We start from the raw sequence: 18,331 nt of genomic DNA, 5'->3' as shown, positions 1-18,331 counted from the left end.
AGCCTGGAGAGGTGGGCACTGAAGATTCCTCCTGTTTTTCCTGCTTTGTTTTAAGGAGAGTGAGAGCCACTGGCATGGTTTTAAATAGGAAGATTATAACTATTAAAGCGTACAGTTAGGGAAGCTGAGTGTAAAGCATCTTGGACACAGTGTGCTTTGGAGGAGAGGTTCATTTCTGCGTGGTTCTTTCAGATTCATTTTTTAAAAAGTGCCCTGAGTCACTGGTGATGAACAGATGAATATTAAACAGGTGGCCTGAAGTGAAAGGAGGGGAGCAGAAGACAGATGAGGATTTGACAGCCGGGAGAAAGCCATCCTGCAGCCTCAGGGGTGAGCCACGTGCCAGTTTCCCCACACCACCCCATCCACCTCCTCATCCTGGGCAACAGCCCTGAGAGGGAAAGCTGGGTTCACGTTTCCTGAACCGAGACAACTTTAAATGTGATGCTCAAATCCCCCAGGAGAGCACCAGGTGAGGGCTGGCACCACAAGTAACCCTTTTCCCTCCAGCAACCTGGGCTCAGCTTTCTCCTTGGATAGCTGTTGCTGCTGGGAGGGGATGTAAAAACAGGTAACGTGAATGTGTGATTTGTGCAGATGAGGCAGAGTTTGGGAAGGTGCAGTCATCCTTATCCTCTGACAGTTCCAGCTCCTGTGTCATCTGCAGGTTTGATTTTAGAACAAAAGATCCCACGAGAGGAAATTAGAAGGGGGGTGAGGGGAGGAGAGAATTCACACTGACTTTTAGAAGCTTTCGAGCTGTGAGAAGGAGAGGTTTGTAAATGCTCAGCCCCCATCCCTCCTCTGCCCTCCTGGCACCTGTGCTGCTTGTCCCATAGATGCAAGGCTTGGCTTTGGAGGCTGTTCAGAAGCCTTGAGCTGACAGCAAGCCCCTGCACAGCCCGGACTGACACCCTGTGCCACGATTTCCCTGAGTAACAAAGGATGTCAGGAGAGGGAGAAGCCTAAATAAATAAAGGAAAGGTAGAGTTAGTAACGATCCTAAAAGACCATGATTTGTCAAGCCTATTTTAGATGCTTGCCTCTGGATGAGGCAACTTGTGCTCTGTTATCACACTGTACAATTGCCTTAAAGGAGGCTACAGCGAGGTAGGGATCAGGCTCTTCTCCCAAGCACCAAGTGATAAGACAAGAAAATAGCCTTAATTTGCACTAGGGGAGGTTTAGGTTGGATATTAGGAAAATATTCGTCACCAGAAGGGTTGTGAAGTGTTGGAACAGGCTGCCCAGGGCAGTGGTTGAGGCACCATCCCTGGGGGGCTTCAGAAAACATGTACTTGTAGAGCTCAGTGATGGGATTTCATGGTGGCCTTGGCAGTGCTGGGTTAAAGGCTGGACCAGATGATCCTGGAGATCTTCTCCAACCTGGGTGATTTCTGATTCAATCAGAAACTGAGCCCAAGTGACTCAGGAGGAGGGACGAGGGGTGAACCCTGCCCAGGGTTTTGCTCCTCCGGGTCCGTGTGACCTCTTCATCCTGGTGGCTGCTTCCAAGCTCTTAAGTGCCCGATGGAAATAAATTTATGTTCGTAGCTTCAGCTATTAGCGCTGTGCTCAGAAACCATCAGCTCCCGATGAGTAATACCCTTGTTGGAGGACATCTTCCTGGAATGGAGGGAAGCAGAAGGAAGTGCCAGACAGCCCTAAAATACTCCGAGAAAAATGAATGCATCGTGGTGAAGGATTCCTACAGCCCAGGCTCAGAAGGGGCACAGTTGATGTGTGTCATCAGGTGAGGAGGACAGGGTAGCATTACTGACACAGCCGAGTTTTAAGCAGTCTTTGTGCTCAGCTCTGCCTAGATCTGTGCCAGAGTTGCACGTGTCCGGTATAAAAGTTCTGTGCTAATCAGAACGGATTCAGGATAAAGCAGTGGGAATGACAAAAATCTAGAAAACGTGACCTGTGGGGCTGGAAGAGGTGGAACTGTTTAATCTGAAGCTTTGCAGCTCTGAAGACAGGGCAAAGGCTGCCTGTAGAGGCTGTGAAATACCCAACACTGGGAGTTTTTAAGGCCAATTAGCCAAAGATCTGTCAGCAGTATTTACTGAGCTATGATCCTCTCTAAAGAGAGGACTAAACATCCTGTAGGATCCCACCCAACATCTTTTTCTGCAGGTAAGATCTGCAGAGAAAGGCTGGGCTCTGCATTCAGGTAGTGGAAAGAATGAGAGTCCTGAACGTGGTCCCTGCTTCTGCTGCAAGGGCTTCAGAAATCCATCAGAGAAGGTCTTTGGCAAGCCTGCTTCCAATCTTCTCTTCCCTATCTGTGAAGTATAATGCTTTCCTCTTGCTCCTCTTATTCATGGAGACTGTAATCCTGAGGGCAGGGTTGTCCCCAGCTCTGTCTAGATAGCGTTTATCACAAACGAGCTCCTTTAACTTACTGTATTGCCAATTATGTTCATTAGCAAGGAAGGGCTCCCAAGGGAGGGCTACAGGCAAATGGTGCACAGCTGCTCGGTCACTTCCCAGCCTCTGGTCCTCTTTTATTCCCTAGCTTGGTTAAAATCAGAGCAGGGTCAGGCCAGATGGCCCCAGAGGTCCCTGCCAACCTTCGGTGTGCTGGGATTGTCTGAGACCAGCAGTGGAGTAACTTCAAGAGGTGCTGCAGGCTTTGATGAGATGGGAGCCGTTCACCCGTTCAGAAAGCAATGGAGAGCACTGCATTGAGAGAGCAGCCCTCGGGGTTTAGTGGGGGTTTAGCTTATGCTTGGGTGAGAAAGAAAATCCACTCGAAGGCAAGCGATGTTAAATGTTGCCTATTAAACTTCAGCTCGAAGGAGGAGTAGTCCCATCCCTCTGTCTTTTAAGATTAGGAGAGCCCGAAGCTCATAGCACGGCCGAGTGGAAGATAAATGGGGCTGAACATTTTCCAAGCAGATCGGTTTGCTTGTTTATATTAAACACGTTTTAATAGCGAGGTGTTACAGGTGTCTGAAATTTTCCATCCTGGGATTCACGGGGACTTTTCTCACCATGCTGCTGAATCACTAAGCAGAGGCTGATTACCAGGAGAGGCAGAGCCATGCTTTGCATGCGGCTTCGTTAAAGCTAACGATAATTTCTCAGCTCGCAGCAGATGAAGATTTGGGCCACTGGATTTTGTGTCTGGTTGCGGGTCTGAAGACCTCCTAACTAGGGCTGTTGTTACAAGTTTATTTCCATGCAACTCATGGAGAATTTCCCAGTCTGACTTATGACTTGGGTGCTCTGATGAAGTCTAACCACGTATGGAGAGCAGTGCTATTTTGTAGCCTCGGGAAGATTGATTTTCACCTACTGCTGAAACAAATCTACCCAGAGCTGAGTGCCTACTTCAGTTTTCATTCCTCCTGCTTCTTTCTCGTTTACCTCCTGTGTCTTGCTGGGCCCTTTCCCATACCATTACTGCTGCTTTCCTGCAGTGAGTCTTTATGCCACTTCTCTCTGCTTTAGCTTCGTCTGAATCTGCAATATGTAAAGTGGTTTAGGGGAGCAGAAGGTGAGTTTAAACAAGGCAGACCGAGCTAAGTAGGATTTAAGTGCTTCATTCAGGTTTATATATGCTGCCTGCCCACCTGTGAGAAGCTCTGCAGCACCTGCCTTCAAGCTGCTGCCTCCATTTTTCTCCCTGAATCTCCCTTCCTCCTTCCAACTTCTGGCTGGTGAGGCAGGATCTTTGTAGGGCCAGGGCTTGTGCTTCCAGTGTGGCACACGCAGCTCTGTGTACAGCAGCCCTTACAACATCCCTGTGACAGGAACAATACCAGGGTGCTGCTTTATCTCGCCCAGATCTGAGCTAGATTTAGTCTGGTCTTGTGCCTCAGCACTCGCTGCAGGCCTGCAAGTTTTCTTTCCCATCCAAAGCACACAGCGCAGCTCTGAAAAAGCCTTTGGGAGAAGTCGTGTCTTTATTCAGAAACATTCCCTTAGTCCAGCAGCAGGGCTGGAAGACACCACGGGCTTTGTTTGTCCCCTCGTGTTGCTGTGAGTGTTGGCTGGTTGGCCAAGAGCAAGGCATCCTCTTGCCATATGGCCATATGCAAGTGAGACCTCTGCTCAGCCTCCACCTCCCCAGTGGCCTGGAACAGCAGCTTTTGCCCGAATAATCTTCCAACAAAGCATAACAAGAAGTTCCAGCTGATATATAGAGCCTCTCGTCTCCGAGGAGCCCGTGGTACTTGTGTAGGGAAGGAGGGGTGATGCTCGTGATCCTGCAGCCTTTTCCACGGGCTCCCAAAACTTGTCTTCTGAGCTTACTGGACTCACTGTTAGGACAGAAACTGCCATGGCAAAATAAATCAGTGCTCCATCTAATCGGAGAGCCTGTCAAATAGGGGCCAGCACAAGATGTTCCAGAGAAAGAGATGGAAGCAGTCAGCGTGCCATAACTGCGCAGCGGGTCCGACAGGCAGCAGCATGCATAGACACGAGCACTGTAGGGTAACCAGATGAAAGGGAGATGACTTCACCTTCAAAATCCAATAGATTTGTTCAGTAGCTGTAGTACTCAGCACTGATGCAGCCCAAGGTGGCCACAGGTCAATTTTTTTCTGAATTAACAGATGCTCATCAGATAAGTGCCTTATTAGTAAGTGGAATCTAGCCAGGAGGACAATGTAGCAGGCATCTCCCTTCTGGCGTCAAAACCCAGATCGTATCTAACAGATCCGCTTGCCAAATCTCTTCAGGCTCTTTGCTGTAGACTTGATGACAGAATCTGGCTGCATCTTTAAGCCTTGGTTGTTCAAGGCTGGACCAGGAGCAAGGGGACTTTGTGCATCACCAAACAAAACTTCTGAGGAACAGAAACCCCGGTGCCTGTTTCTCCCGTTCCCATTTTCAAGATGAAGCCACCCAGATGCTCAGCCTTTTCAAGGGCTTTCTTGTCCTTTTGTATGTTTGTTTTTTTCTTTTTTCTTTTTCCTTTTTTCTTTTCTCCTTCTTGCAATTCAGGAGTAATTGCATGAGCTGAACCAGCACAATGCGGCTCCCAGGTCCTGTGTGGAACCCCTGCACGCTCTGCCCTGGGTTCTCGCCCTTCGGTTCAGCAAAAATGACTCATCATCAATTTTGGAGAGGAATTTACCTGAATTTCCAAAAGCTGATGAAAAAAAAAAAGTGAATCTATAAAAAGCCACAGCTTTCACCTTCCCCAAGGCAGCCTGCTGCCCTGCCAGCCTAGCCCTGCAGCTGATGCTTTGGGGCAGTCGGGTCGGGAGCCATCCCATGGCTTTTTTTTTGCCTAGGCTGAACTCTCCTGCTCCTTCTGACACATCTGCTCGCTTCCTCACCCATCTGCTCCATCATGTCTTGAGCACCACGGGGTTGGAGCTGCCGTTTTACTTCGGGTCTGAGCAGAGCAGAGCATAGCATGCTGTGCTCCTAATTAAGATATTGAGGTATTGCTGCACCACCACCACCAAGCAACTGCATTTTAGGTTTTTTTTTTCCTCTCCTGGTGGCTCCTTCCTCTTAAGGACTTCCAATTGCAAAAGGAGCTCGCCGCTTCCATGTGCCTTGTACTGTGACAAAAATCACTGCTCATTTCTTCTTCTGTTTCCATTAATTGCCTTAATTTTTTTCAGCCTATAAAATAATCTACAACTTGTGTTTTGATGGCAAACCAGTAGACATAGGTGTTTGAGAGATGCTAGGCAGAGTTTTTCCCCTTAAAGCAACAAGCTGTAGCTTTCTTCCGCAGTACGTGAGCATTTTAGTAATAAGTTCTTTCTCCTGCCTCAGTTTTTGTCTCTCTAATCATTATTACTAAAATACACACACCAATAATTCCCTTCCTCTGAGCCAGCCTCTTAAGACTGCATAATACAATTACTGCAAATTAGCATCTTATGAAAAACAAAGAAACAGCACAAAGCCCAAAAACCCAAACAAACCCTCCCAACTGCCTGACATTTATAAACTCTCCTTAAAACACTAACAGGCGAGAGTGGTAATTAGATTTGCAGAGCAAAATGTTTTTACATGTGAAGGACTTCAATTCAATAGCTCTGCACATTTTATTTACGCTCGATCTGTGTCCCTGGAAGATTTGCAGTGGAAACGTCTTTTCTATAAGGTTTTTAGGTGAAGGAGTGATGCCCTGTGCAATTTATTGTCCTCCAGAGCCCTGGGGACGAGGCAGGTGAGGAAAAAATCCTCATGGTTCAGCAATGGGGGAAAAAAATGAAAAAAAAATCCCATAAATGAAAATATTTATATTCTTAATTTTTTTTTTTTACTACTCAGTGCCCATTCTTACTAATGTAGGAGGATAATAGTAAAATTGCCCTAGGCTCGGTTAGCAAATATGAGCTTTTTGTGAGGATTTCTAGATGGTACATGATGGGCAATCGTGAAACAAAATACAAGCCCAAATACACAATTTGTCCATTTTTAACATCACGTGGATTAGGAAGTGAGTTAAAAATAGGTCAAATTATTGAATTAGTCTCAGAAGCTCTTCAGTGTTCATGCAAGGAATAGTCTTACATGAAGAAGGTGCTGGAGCAAGTTCTTTCATTCCTGATCCTATTTTGGTATTTTTGAGCCTCCGGAGTACCTGTTTGTAAAGCTGCCCATAACAAAAGTTCCCCAATTTATTTATTTTTTCATGCTGATGAATCAAAGGTCAAAAAAGGAGCAATTTTTTCTGACATCTTTCACTGTCACAAGAATTACTAAATAGCTTAAATGTAAAATGGCAAAGTATTTGGGGTGAAAGCACAAAAAAAAATGGTAGAAATTGTTTTATTGTAAATCCAATTTACAGGGAAGAAATGATGTACTGTGCTGTCTGCTGTTCTTCAGACCCAAGCATAACTGCAAGCAGATTTCCAAGAAACTGAGTGCAATTACAAGAAAATGTGTCCTTCTCACTGATTCTTTCTAGGGACTAATTGGGCTCCATACTGCATAACATCTATAAATGTGAAAGGAACCGGATTATTCCACTCACACGGACAGGTTGTCATCTAGAGGTACGGACTGCTTGTTGCTGGGGCAGTAGAGCAGGATTCTGGGTTGTTCTGTGCCCTTGTGCCTGCTGGTATCATGTGAAAGAAGCCAAAAAAAAGCAATGTTGCTCCTGCAGTGATGCTCAGGATTCGTGTTCAGGTCCTGGCACTGGTGAGTCAGCATTCGGAGTTGGCTTCTGGTTGCTGTCTTAGTTCTCTGGCACTTGCATTGCCTGTGTGTTGAGATAGGCAGAATTTATTGTCACTGAAATCACTTTCTTAGTGCTACGTGGCTGTTACCACCTCATAAATGCCATCTTATTTCAGAGGCATGGTGCTGGTGGTTCCCTTGATAACTCTTACCATCTCCCCATGGCACATTCTGCTTGTCAAGGTTTTTAACCTTTTTTTAAAGTGTTTTCTGAGTTTCCTGCGGGGTGTGCAACTGGCTTGGGCCTGTGGGAAGCAGCTCTTGATCTTGGAAAGAGGATCAAGCAATGAGGCATCCTTGTAGCTGCTCAGCTTGGAGCAGCCTCCTCCTTTACACTGCTCACTAGCGAGGACTGGTACAAAGGCAGACGTGTTCCTAATCACCCTCGTGTTAATAAATCCCCATCCCCAAGGGCTTGCAGAACAGGAGCTGGTGATGGTGTACGTATATTGGACTGCTTGCTCATCTTTTAGTGGGCCCCCGTGAACGTGCACAGATTTTCCCAGGCTGGCTGGTGTCAGAGTGCCAGCGCACGCTGCTTTTTGGCACAAACCTGGGGCACGATGTTCTCTATAGCCTGAAGGATGGACCCAAACCAAAGCGATTTTCCCCTCCAACATTTTCCGTGCACAAACAATACACAGAATTCCTCTGACCGAACGTCAGAGAAACCAGGCTCGAGTGCTGGATTTCACTCTGCAGCTTCGTCCTAAACTTAACGGGGTGTGGGGAGGTGGAGGAAGCAGCCCCATCACTTATTTTTAGGTGCCTCACTCTGTTCCTAGGCAATGGGAACAAGTACATCACTGGCTGAAGCAGCTAGAGCAGGAGACTGAGTGCTGGCTGACACAAGTTCTTGTCCCACAGACTGGAAAATCCCATGCAAAGGATGCTGATCCAGGAGCAAATTGAATTTAGAAAGTGTCTTTGAGAGTGGGTAGGGAATGCTGCTGCTGCCTATTTGAGCATTGGTTTAGCAGATGCCAAGGGGGGGAAGAAGTCCCTCTTGCTTAGGACATCAGCATGATTTGCTCAGGAGAATAATAATAATAATAAAAATAAATAATAATAACAATAATGATAGAGTTCCTGGGATCTTGGAGCACGCTGCTGCTGGATCTTACACTCACAGTGCTCCAACACACTTGGGCTCAAACAGGGTTTCATCTTAGCAAAGAGGTGAAGGTGATCAAGGAAGAGCAGCTAAATGAAAAAAGTTGTACATTTAGTTGCTTCATTGGGTAAAGAATGAGTAGGATCTCACAATATATATATATATATATTTTTTTGCAAGTGAATTTTCTTACAAAAACAATACTCAGAATAATAAAAAATGACCGTGCTGATTTCCCAGGGGCAACACTAACCAAGCAGCATTATTAAGGAATAAATAAATAAAAAAAAAAACTTGTGTTAAACACTGTAGCTCTCAGGGGCTGGCAAAGTAGTCATTTACTCACATCACCTGAAATTAATTGCTTCTTGCAGGGGGGGGTTACCCACCACAGTAAAAATACACCTCAAAAATTAGTTGTGAAAGCTATGTTTTCTTTGAAATGAAAAGAACTATTGTAACTGCATTTTCCTGCTTTCATTCTGCCTGATGTGGGAGACTATTAGTGAGCTGAACTATAAATGTTTCGCTGATAGAAAACTAGAAATGAATTGTTGTTCCTTGCAATTTTTGCCTCCCACTCTTTACAGCATAGCAGAACACAAAACTCTCAAATCATCAGAATTGGATAGGAACTGCAGGGCTTATTTTATTTTATTTTAGAAATTGAGTGTCTGGAGTGATGCACGGTCTTTTCAAAAAAAATAAAAGTAAAAAATTGAACGCTAGGCAGAAAACGAAGGGGTTTTTTTTGCATGATGCCAGTGCCAAGCCTAGAGGAAGGGTATTCTGAGACGTTTCACAGACAAGCAGGAAGCCCATAAGAAAAGAAGCAGTTGATGAACTGGAAAGGTATGCAGCATCCATAGCCACCGAGGGAAATTCAGATGGAAAAGCTCTCGCTAGGGCGAGTTAACGCTTCAGTCAGTCAATATCAGCAAAACCTCACTAACTTCACAGCTATTTGTGCAGTGAACTATCTAGCGGGAGGAAAGCTATCAACTATCTGTGCCGACTTCCAGCGGTTTTTGTCCAAAAAGTGCAGATTATTGAAGGCTTGGTGTTGACCTGGCAGTCGCTAATGGGTAGCAGACAAAGCAGGAATTCTCTTTAAAGCCGTCGCGTGGACCTGTGTGCGTACGTAATCCCCTTCCTGACCTCTGTCCAAAAATATTCTTATTAGAGCCCAGTAGGGGAGGATAAACCCATTTTGTGGTAACTGCTGAAGTTTCATGTTTCAGTTTCATCCCGGGTTAGAAAAGCAGCGGCAGCTTTCTCCAAACCAGAGTGGCATTGGTTCTCCTTTTGTGCATCGCTGCTGCATGGTGGATTGCGCGAACTCAGGAGCTAATTCTAAGCAGATGGACCTGATTTTAGTCACTCTTTTTTTTTTGCCAGCTCCTCCATTTCTGTGTCAGCAAGAAATCCAGCCACATTGGGAAGCGTCCTCCTTTTACTTCTATACAAGGCAAACCCAAGCGCTTCTGCTGTCGCATTTACTTCTTGGCCCCCGTGAGTTTCAACCAACAGCCACGGCTTTCGCTTTAGGTCAGTGTTCAAGCAGTTCCCAAGCTTTTCTGCCTGCTCTCATTGAGCAAACAGTGGCTTCATATTTTCGTGCTGTAAAACTTTTCCTGTTTGCTGGCACTCGGTGTGCGGGCACGACGGAGCTCTTAAAGGAGAGACCGGTCTGCGCTGGGCATTGGGAAGGCACCGAGCTGGGAGGTTAAAGTATGCCTGACACAGAATCAGGGGGTGGTTTGGGTTGGAAGGGACCCTTAAGGGTCTCCCAGGTCCATCCCCCTGCCGTGGGGGTGTTGCTGTGGCTGGACCAGGCTGCCCAAAGCCCATCCAGCCTGGCCTTGGGCACCGCCAGGGATGGGGCAGCCCCAGCTTCCCTGGGCAGCCTTCCATCAGTGTGCACCCAAATGTTTGTGCTGGAAAGCGGTTTTCTAAGGATTTTTATTTATTTTTACCATGTTAAAGTAACAGTAACACTAGCAAAATCAATCTTGCCTTAAATTCAGACTGCATTTTTGTCTGCACAATAAGCCACAAAAAAATCTAACATTATATGTTTCTGTAAGAACCCCTGCCATCCACTGACAGCACACTAATGTAGTAGTCCCACCTCATATGACATCCCTTTCTGGATGGATCTTCCCTTTTAAATCACATCCTGGTTTCTGGGATACCCAGCCACAGGTAACTCGCTGCCGAAGCAATGTGTCTGTGACATTATCCCCTTCCCTCTTTGCTCTCTGAGATTCCTGTAACACAATATTGTGTGGGGAACATCTGCTGTATCATTCTTTTAATTCTTTTAATTTTCTAGGTGTGTAATGAACGTAGAAATCTGCTGGTTCGGCCCAGCAAAATGTCCTGTCCTTTGAGCAGGGCCCTGCTGTTTGTGCTCTGAATAGCAAAGCACCAGGACAGGAGCTGGCTCCATCTCACACTCCCTGGCCATTCACTGCATTTACACCCTGTTCTCCGCAGGAACGTCAGAGCATCTGGAATAAATCAGGTCTTGGAAGCCACTGGTTTATGCGCAGGCTCCAGTTTGGGGGTTTAAATGATGTGGGATGGTGTGATGAAAGCCACCCAGAGCTGCCTTGTTTCTAGCTCATGTTTTAAAGACTAAAAGCCTCACCCATCCTTCAGCTGTCCCGTGCCTTACAGGAAAGGGAGGCATGTCATGAAAACAGGGGAGGCAGCTCCAGCACTGCAATACTTGAGAACCCAATGAATATTAAGCGAGTGTTATTAAAGTTATTTAAGGGTTCTTAAATTATTCTGGGCCTATAAAAACCTGAGGCAGATTAAATAATGGCTTCTGGGAGGAGAGGATTGATCCCAGGCATCCCAAGTAACCTTCTGCTCGGTCCTTGTGGCTTTTTCTTTCTTGCTGGTGCCCTGCATCTGCCGCCAGCTGTAAAGCTGCTGCTGTGGGTGCTCAGCAAGATGTACAGCAGCTGCTCCGTGCAGACTGATGCCCTTGTCACAGTCAAATGTGATGTCTTTAAATCACATTTAAAGCTGAGGAATACTAACAAGGGATAGGGGACAGTTGTTACTGGGCTTATTCTCTGGCTATGCACTTGTATTTATTTTTCCCTGTGCACTATAACATCTTTCACAGACGTGGCGTTTATGAGAGATCAGTATAAAGAATGGCAGAGCAGTATAGGAAGAGCAAGATTTATGGTTTAGGTGCAGGACCGGGGACAGGCAGAGCAAAGCCCTCTAGTTTGAGTGGATTGTAAAATGGAGATAAAATGATCTTTCTGTAGGGCTACTCCTGAGTTAAACTAAATACGAACTGTGAGCATGATGAGACAGCCGACAATATAATACTCGGGACCACTTGGTTATTATTTTTATATCATCCAGCTTGTCACTGGCTTCTGCATCCCATATCCCTGCTTCTGTAGGTGCCTGCAGAGCGGTTCCTGGGCGTTCCCAAAGCTGGGACTGGGAATTCAAAATCTCTTGTGATGCAGAGAGCCGGGACGAGGAATGAAGCAACCCTAATTCCGAAATGTCTGTATTTTTAGGGAGCTGATTTGTTATGTGCTAAGCGGTGCCTTGGGAATCTCTTTGCTTGAAACAAACCGAGGCTCTCTGGCGTTCGGCTGGCAGGCTGCTGCAGGGCTTTCACATCTCAGAAACTGCTCATTTGTGGCTGGCTAAAATTTCATTGCGACTCCATCAAGAAAACAACAAGATGGAGAAACATTTAAAAAATATTCTAATGTGTGCGAAGGGGGTGGTGGGGAGCAGCGCGAGCTCTTTCAGGCTTGCAGATTTGAAACTGATTCCAGGCTTACAGATTTGACTTACATTTGAAAGTCTTTCCCGAAAAAAAAAAAACAAACTTGTTAGGGCTCCTGGTGGTTCCCGAATTCTCCTGTGCAGCGTTGTTGTGGCCGGGTGATCGCCATGCCTGCAGAAATCGCGGTGCAGTTCCCTCCAGCTCAGCCCCAATTTCTCTGTTTTTCAGACCAATCTGTTTGCGAAGCACCACAAGAGGCAGGCATTCGATCACTTGCGGTGGGAGCTGAGCTCAGCATCTAAAACAGCCGCTCCCTGGGACATTTCTCTTTATTCTTGACTAGGACATTGGCCATCCTGGGCACTCAGCCTTGCCCCAAGGCAGCACGTCTGACTACAAATCTCTTTCTGCCGCGTTTCTGCTTTCTGTGCTGAGCACCTAGATAATTGCGTTTCATCCAGAGGAACGTCCTTTGCCTGCTTAGAAGCAATGTTTGGATATTACAGTAAATATCTCTTTAGGTGAAAACCAATTTAAGCAGGGAGCTGAGCAAAGTTATGAACAGTCAAGTGGGGCTGGATCCAGTCATTTACTCCCAATGCCTCTGGGTGGGTAAGGCAGGTTTAGCTGTAGGAAACGGATTAAATGATGGCCATGGGGCATATCCGAGAGGAAAGTAATGCGTCCATTTTCCATTTTCATGAATTTATTGCTCCTTTAGAGATGTTCCCAGGGCACCAGTGTATTTGGGAATTACGGCGGTGCTGGTTAGCAGCCAGGCGCAGCAGCAAGCCCCGATCAGCCTGGCTTGCCAGAAAGGCAGCGTTTTGTGGTCGGCCCAGATTTTTCTTCTGCCTTCAGAGATATTTCCTGCCGTTGACTCATCTGTGTCTCTGCCCATGACTGAAGACTCAAAACATCAAGGTCAGGAAAGCACGTGATCGAGATGCTTATCAAGACCTGCCCGGGCAGAATTTGGCCAGAAAACCCGTCGAGAAAACAGCGAGACCGCGTGTGAAACTGCACCAACTGCTAGCTCAGGGCTGGCTCGGACATCTCTTGGTTGGTACCTTGAATTCAGAATGCTTTCTCCTGACAGACACGGGGAGAGCGGATAGCCAAAGCAAAATGTAGTCAACTGGAGTTGTCTATTTTTAGAGCTAAGGGAAAATAACTGGTTCCAGAGCTGAGCGGAGACATACGTTACAGGCCTGACATGCATTTACTCTGAGGACTTGCTCTTGGGGTGGAGCAGGGAGTGGTTTGATTTTATTAATGTGAGACAGTCAGAAAAGATGGTAGGGCACAGGGTCAACAAGGGCTGTCTGGCTGGCAACTGGAAGGGTTTTGAAAAGCCTGTGGTTTAACCCTGGATGAATTTGATTTTTTTCTTTTTTTTTGGAGTGTTCTTCAAAAGCAAACCTCATTGCCATGCAGCAGGGATGCTCACAAGTCCCACGCTTGCACGAGCAGACCCGTATCCGTGACTGCTGACCAGCCTCTGCCTCCAGCCAGGGGCTCTGAGACCCTTCCAGCCTCCCTGGGGGCCAGGAGAGCCTTTGCTTTGTGTGCAAATTAAACCCCAGACAGTCCTGAAAATGCCAGTGTGTGGCGGGTACACAAACGCAGCTTCAGCACTTCAGGACTTTTTTTTTCTGTAAAATAACTTGGCTAGCATAGCAATCTGCCACTCACTAGATAGCGTTCCTGCCATCCCCAAAAACATTAGAAATAGAAAGATATTGGATTGTGCTGCTAGAGTGGGCTTCAACAAAAAACTGCAGACCGGAGAAATATCTGTCTGAGCTCTCAAGGGAAGGTCTGGCTGGGTTGCAGCTCACTTCTGATCATTAAATCTTCCTGGGATGGACTCGAGTTTTTCCTTCCAATGTGCTACTTGTGCACAGTGCTGTAGTAGGGGTTCTAGATCTATCTAGGGAAGCCTACAGCAAGGCCAACACAACCCTTCTGTGCAGTTTTCCCAGGAGAAACAAAACCTTTCAGGCTTGAGGAGGGGCTGTCCCACACCACGGACAAGGCTTTGGCTCTCATAGTAAAGAAACGGTGTTGAGTTCGCAGGGATTGTCGATGTTTTTTAAAGAGAAGGTAGCAAAGATGCACAGAATTGTGTGATGGTGGAGAACGGATAAAAATAGTTGAGGACAGGGCAAGTGTCTCATTGTATGTGTGGGGTAAATGAGAATCTAAGGAAAATGAGAATCTGTATGCATGAGGTAAATGAGAAATCTGATGAAGGAGAAATATGTGTATGGGAAATCAGTGGGAGTCTTGCTACTGTACCTTCCCCAATCCACTTCAAAATAGCCTGGACAGAGTACTTGATGCACAGAAGTGAACAAAAGCCTCTACAGCACCCTACAGCACCCCGTTACCGATTACCTACATCCTCTGAAACCCGCTGACTGACCGACTAGCCCTCGTTTCAGAAAGACCTGATCTTGGTGAAAAACAAAAGCCATAATTTTTGTATCCTCCTCAATAGCAAGACTTATGGAATGGGAATCCTTCGAGGGACAGGGACCTGCTCCACCTATGTTGAAGGACATCCCTTTCCTTGCACAGAAGGGAAAACACATTTCCACAGCCCTTTTAGCCTGCTCTCCCTTCGTCTCTTGCCCATGGCACAGCCAGGTGACAAGCGTGGCTTGGAGATGGAGAAAAGTCCTGTGGTACCCGTAATGATAATTGTGGTAGATTTTCCTTTCTTGGATGTCAGCCATCAGGAGGCTGCTTTGATTCAGATCCTAATTAACAACCCAGATTCGGAGAGGTCTTAAAACATGCACGTGGTGATTTCAGCCCATCTCTGGTTAGATCCAGGCTCCTAGGAGCTGCGGGAGGGGCAAATTGTTCCACGTTTCTAATAACTCCTGATAACTTCTTCCTTTGCAAAGGCAAAGGGAACTATTTTTCTTCTAGGCTCCTTTCCATCAATAGATATCGATCACTTAACAAAGCTAGTCTTTCAGCTACGGAAGGCCTTTGATTAAAATTTTACTTGGCAGCCTCTTGGACGAGATATTTTATCATCATCATGAACACTAGGGCCCCATAATGTGAAAAAGGAAATGAAATGAGGAGGCAGTAACCTGAAGTAAGAACTGAAAAATTATGTATTAAATGCCAGACACATACTCTTAGATAATACTGTGCCACTTTACATATTGTACAGTCAATTAGATTTTATAGGGATGGCTGTAATTACTGCAGAAAAATCTCAGGGGCTAAAGAAAAATAGAAAAAAAAATCTAAGCATTTTGAATAGCATCTGTGAATCTTAGTGTTTTGGTGAAGAGGCTGTAGATTTTTTGCTGTGTTCTTGTGGCGCATCAAATTCTCTCCACCTCAGAAAACCGAGGTGCATTTTCGACAGCAAATAAACTGTCCCCTACAAAATCTGTTCTGATATAGCTGAATTTTCAATCTTTCTCTGTTTTTTTTGCCAGAAAACTCTGTACCTCATGGGGAGATGGCTGGTATTAGGGATAAATGCGACTGGAGATGAGTCAGCTGCAGAGGGAGGAGAGGACTGCTCAAGTAACTTGCTGGAGAAAGAGAAAATATCATTTGAGATTCAAGGAAAAGGAGGCAAGCATGGCTTTATTTAGCTGTAAGGCAGCAAGGGTGATCAGGGATGACAAAAGAAGAGCCAGGAAAGCATTGATTCTGTTGCAAATGATCCATTGTGGGCTATGATAGCATCTGGGTGGGCAGGTTAACTCTTTCTTAGGTGCTACCCTAAACTCTTTGAGCAAGGAGCTCTTTAGGGCTTGTGCAGTGCTACTGAAGAACTAATGCCATATTGAGCTGAAGAACAAATTTGGTTAAGCATGTTCCTCTGAAAAGACATCTGTTTTTAAATTCACGGTAAATAGTTGCAACCACAGTCATTCCGGGAGGATGAAGGAGGCATCCAGAGCTTTTGTCATTTCCCTGGGTAATGGGACTGATGTGGGGACCTCCAATATCAAAGCCCTACAGGCTTGACAATTGCTCGGGAGGAATGTCACCTCTCACAGCAGAACCAAGCTGCTGTTGAGGAGGACATGAAAGCGAGCAGACACATGGCAGAACGCACATGAAGTTATTAATGATCTGTTAATTATTTGGCTTCCTGTGCTGCTTCCAAGTGCTAACATGACAAGTCAGCAAATACAAAGGAAATGGAGGTTTGGTTGAACAAAATGTAGGAAGTGGCAGTCTAGTTGTTCTTTTCCAGGCAGGTAAGTGCTAATTAGTGTATTCATCTAATTACACCCAGCTCTGCAATGAATGTGCTTGTATCTGACCTAGCTACTTTGGTTGCCTTTATAATATATAGATAGAGATGTAAACACAGACAAAAAGTGAATTTTTTGTCAACAAATTGAAGGTCCTACAGCTTGTATTATCTCTCCCACTCCGTGAGAAGATAATTAAGCAAGGACAACAGTTTCCTGACTGAGGGGGGATCTCTTATGACCTCAATTAGAGCATGGGAAAGATTGAAATGTTTTTCTTTGGTTTTAACCTAATTCTCTCACCAGGCCTTTTCTTCAAAGGCCGTGGATCAAAAACTTTTTGAATGGTTATTAGATCTTTATCTGAGAGTAAGAAAAATAGCACAACATCTGGAAAGGTTAATGCTGATTGACAAATCCTTCTTTTAAAAGGCAAAGCTATATCTCTGTGACCTAGAGCTGCCAGCAGTAAAGGAATTGTGCAGCCTGAGGAAGGATGGCACAGGACACACAAACAACCCCCTGGAAGTGGGGTCCTGGGAGAAATCCCCCAGGAAAGGAGAGCAGTGGTACTAAGGGGAGGAGAAGCTCACGAGTCCCAGTTCTCACAACCCCTGTAATGAGAGGATTTGAGGTTTTGTTGAAACTGAATTTGTTCTTCAAAGCCCATATGCGTGCCCTTCCACTGCACCCACTACACAACAGAAATAGGTAAATGGAGACACATTTACTGATCCCTCTAAATGTAGAAATAGTAGTGTTCTCATTATACAGGCAAGAAAGTGCCTTGTGGTTTATCTTCTTCTTCTCCTTTGTCTTGAAATGTTACAAGGTCCAGATTTCACTATGGCTGGAAAAATACAGCTTCAAAGGCCACCATTACAGAAAGCGCTGCAGTGTAGGTTTTCTATCAGAATGAAAGGCTTTTGTGGCACAATATTGAAGGGCTGAACTCAGATTTTCTGCTTGTTTGGTTGTGGCTGGCTGGAGTATTTTCTCCGTGACTTTTCTCATCTGGTCACCATTTGCAATCAGTTACGGTAAATGACAATTTTGCTTGCTTGGCAGTACTAAGAGCTAATAAATTTAAGGAAAGCTATTTGATACAAACAAATCAACGCTCATTGATTTTAGTTTTTCACCTCGAGTCTTTTGTCTGTCATTTCAGTGTATTAATGAGCTCATTAATAGTTCTAGAGAAGACTGGAAGGTGTGGCCACTCAACTTCATCCATCAGTCGTACACCTGCTGCTGTCAACACGAAATGGTGCTACAACACCAGAATGGGATATGAAACTATTACTATAATGGAGACAGCAGTGTAGGTCAGTCTTCTATTATTCATAGTAAACTATATTTAGAGCTTAATAGCTCCACTCTGCATTGACTCATGGGTACATGGCATACATATTAATAAGTTACATTCCACTAACAACAAAAGCGTGACGTTGGTTTTCAGGCATCTGCGTCTTTGTAGTATTTCTGGTTGATGTGTCACCATTAGGTGTCATCAATGTATACCAGCCTATCGAGTCATGACTCATCAGTCTTATCTTGGAAGACTGTATCATACACGATTACCCAACCCCAAGATATTTACTGTTATGTTCTAAAGCAAGCACGGTCACATAGCCTTGATGTTGTTTGTGATAACAGAAACCCCCCTTTATTATTTCAGCTGAGTAGACTTTATATTTATGCATAACTCTGTGCTTTAGCACACTAAGCCACCACATCTTCGTTGCTACTCCCAAATACCAGTAGACCTCAGTGAAGAACCTCAAGCTGCCAAGCAAGAAGGAAGATGGTAGATAAGAAGAACAATAGGCAGACAAGTAATAAAAATTCAGCTTCTTATAGCTAGATCCCAAAGATGATCATTTGTATTCAGCCTTAAGATGTAGCAGATTGAAATACATTTAGCTGGTGATACTTCTCCCTTTGTTGTCTTATCAGTTTGGATACAAAGGTATTACTATTGGACGGTTACTCAAAACCTGATCTGTTCTCTCTCTGAGCTTTAATAATTAA

The 18,331-nt window shown here is 45.3% G+C and overlaps 1 protein-coding gene across 1 annotated transcript in view; it reads left to right on the top strand.

Annotated features, from left to right (window-relative positions):
- The window catches only part of LOC311424348 (uncharacterized protein), a 68,404-nt gene that overhangs the window by 28,968 nt on the left and 21,105 nt on the right, over window positions 1-18,331 (top strand). The gene's annotated exons all lie outside the window — the stretch shown is intronic.

This window comes from Aythya ferina (genome assembly GCF_964211825.1).
Source record: "Aythya ferina genome assembly, chromosome: 27".
NCBI lineage: Eukaryota > Metazoa > Chordata > Aves > Anseriformes > Anatidae > Aythya > Aythya ferina.
The sequence above is the reverse complement of the archived record's forward strand: the minus strand, read 5'-3'. Positions and strand labels throughout refer to the sequence as shown.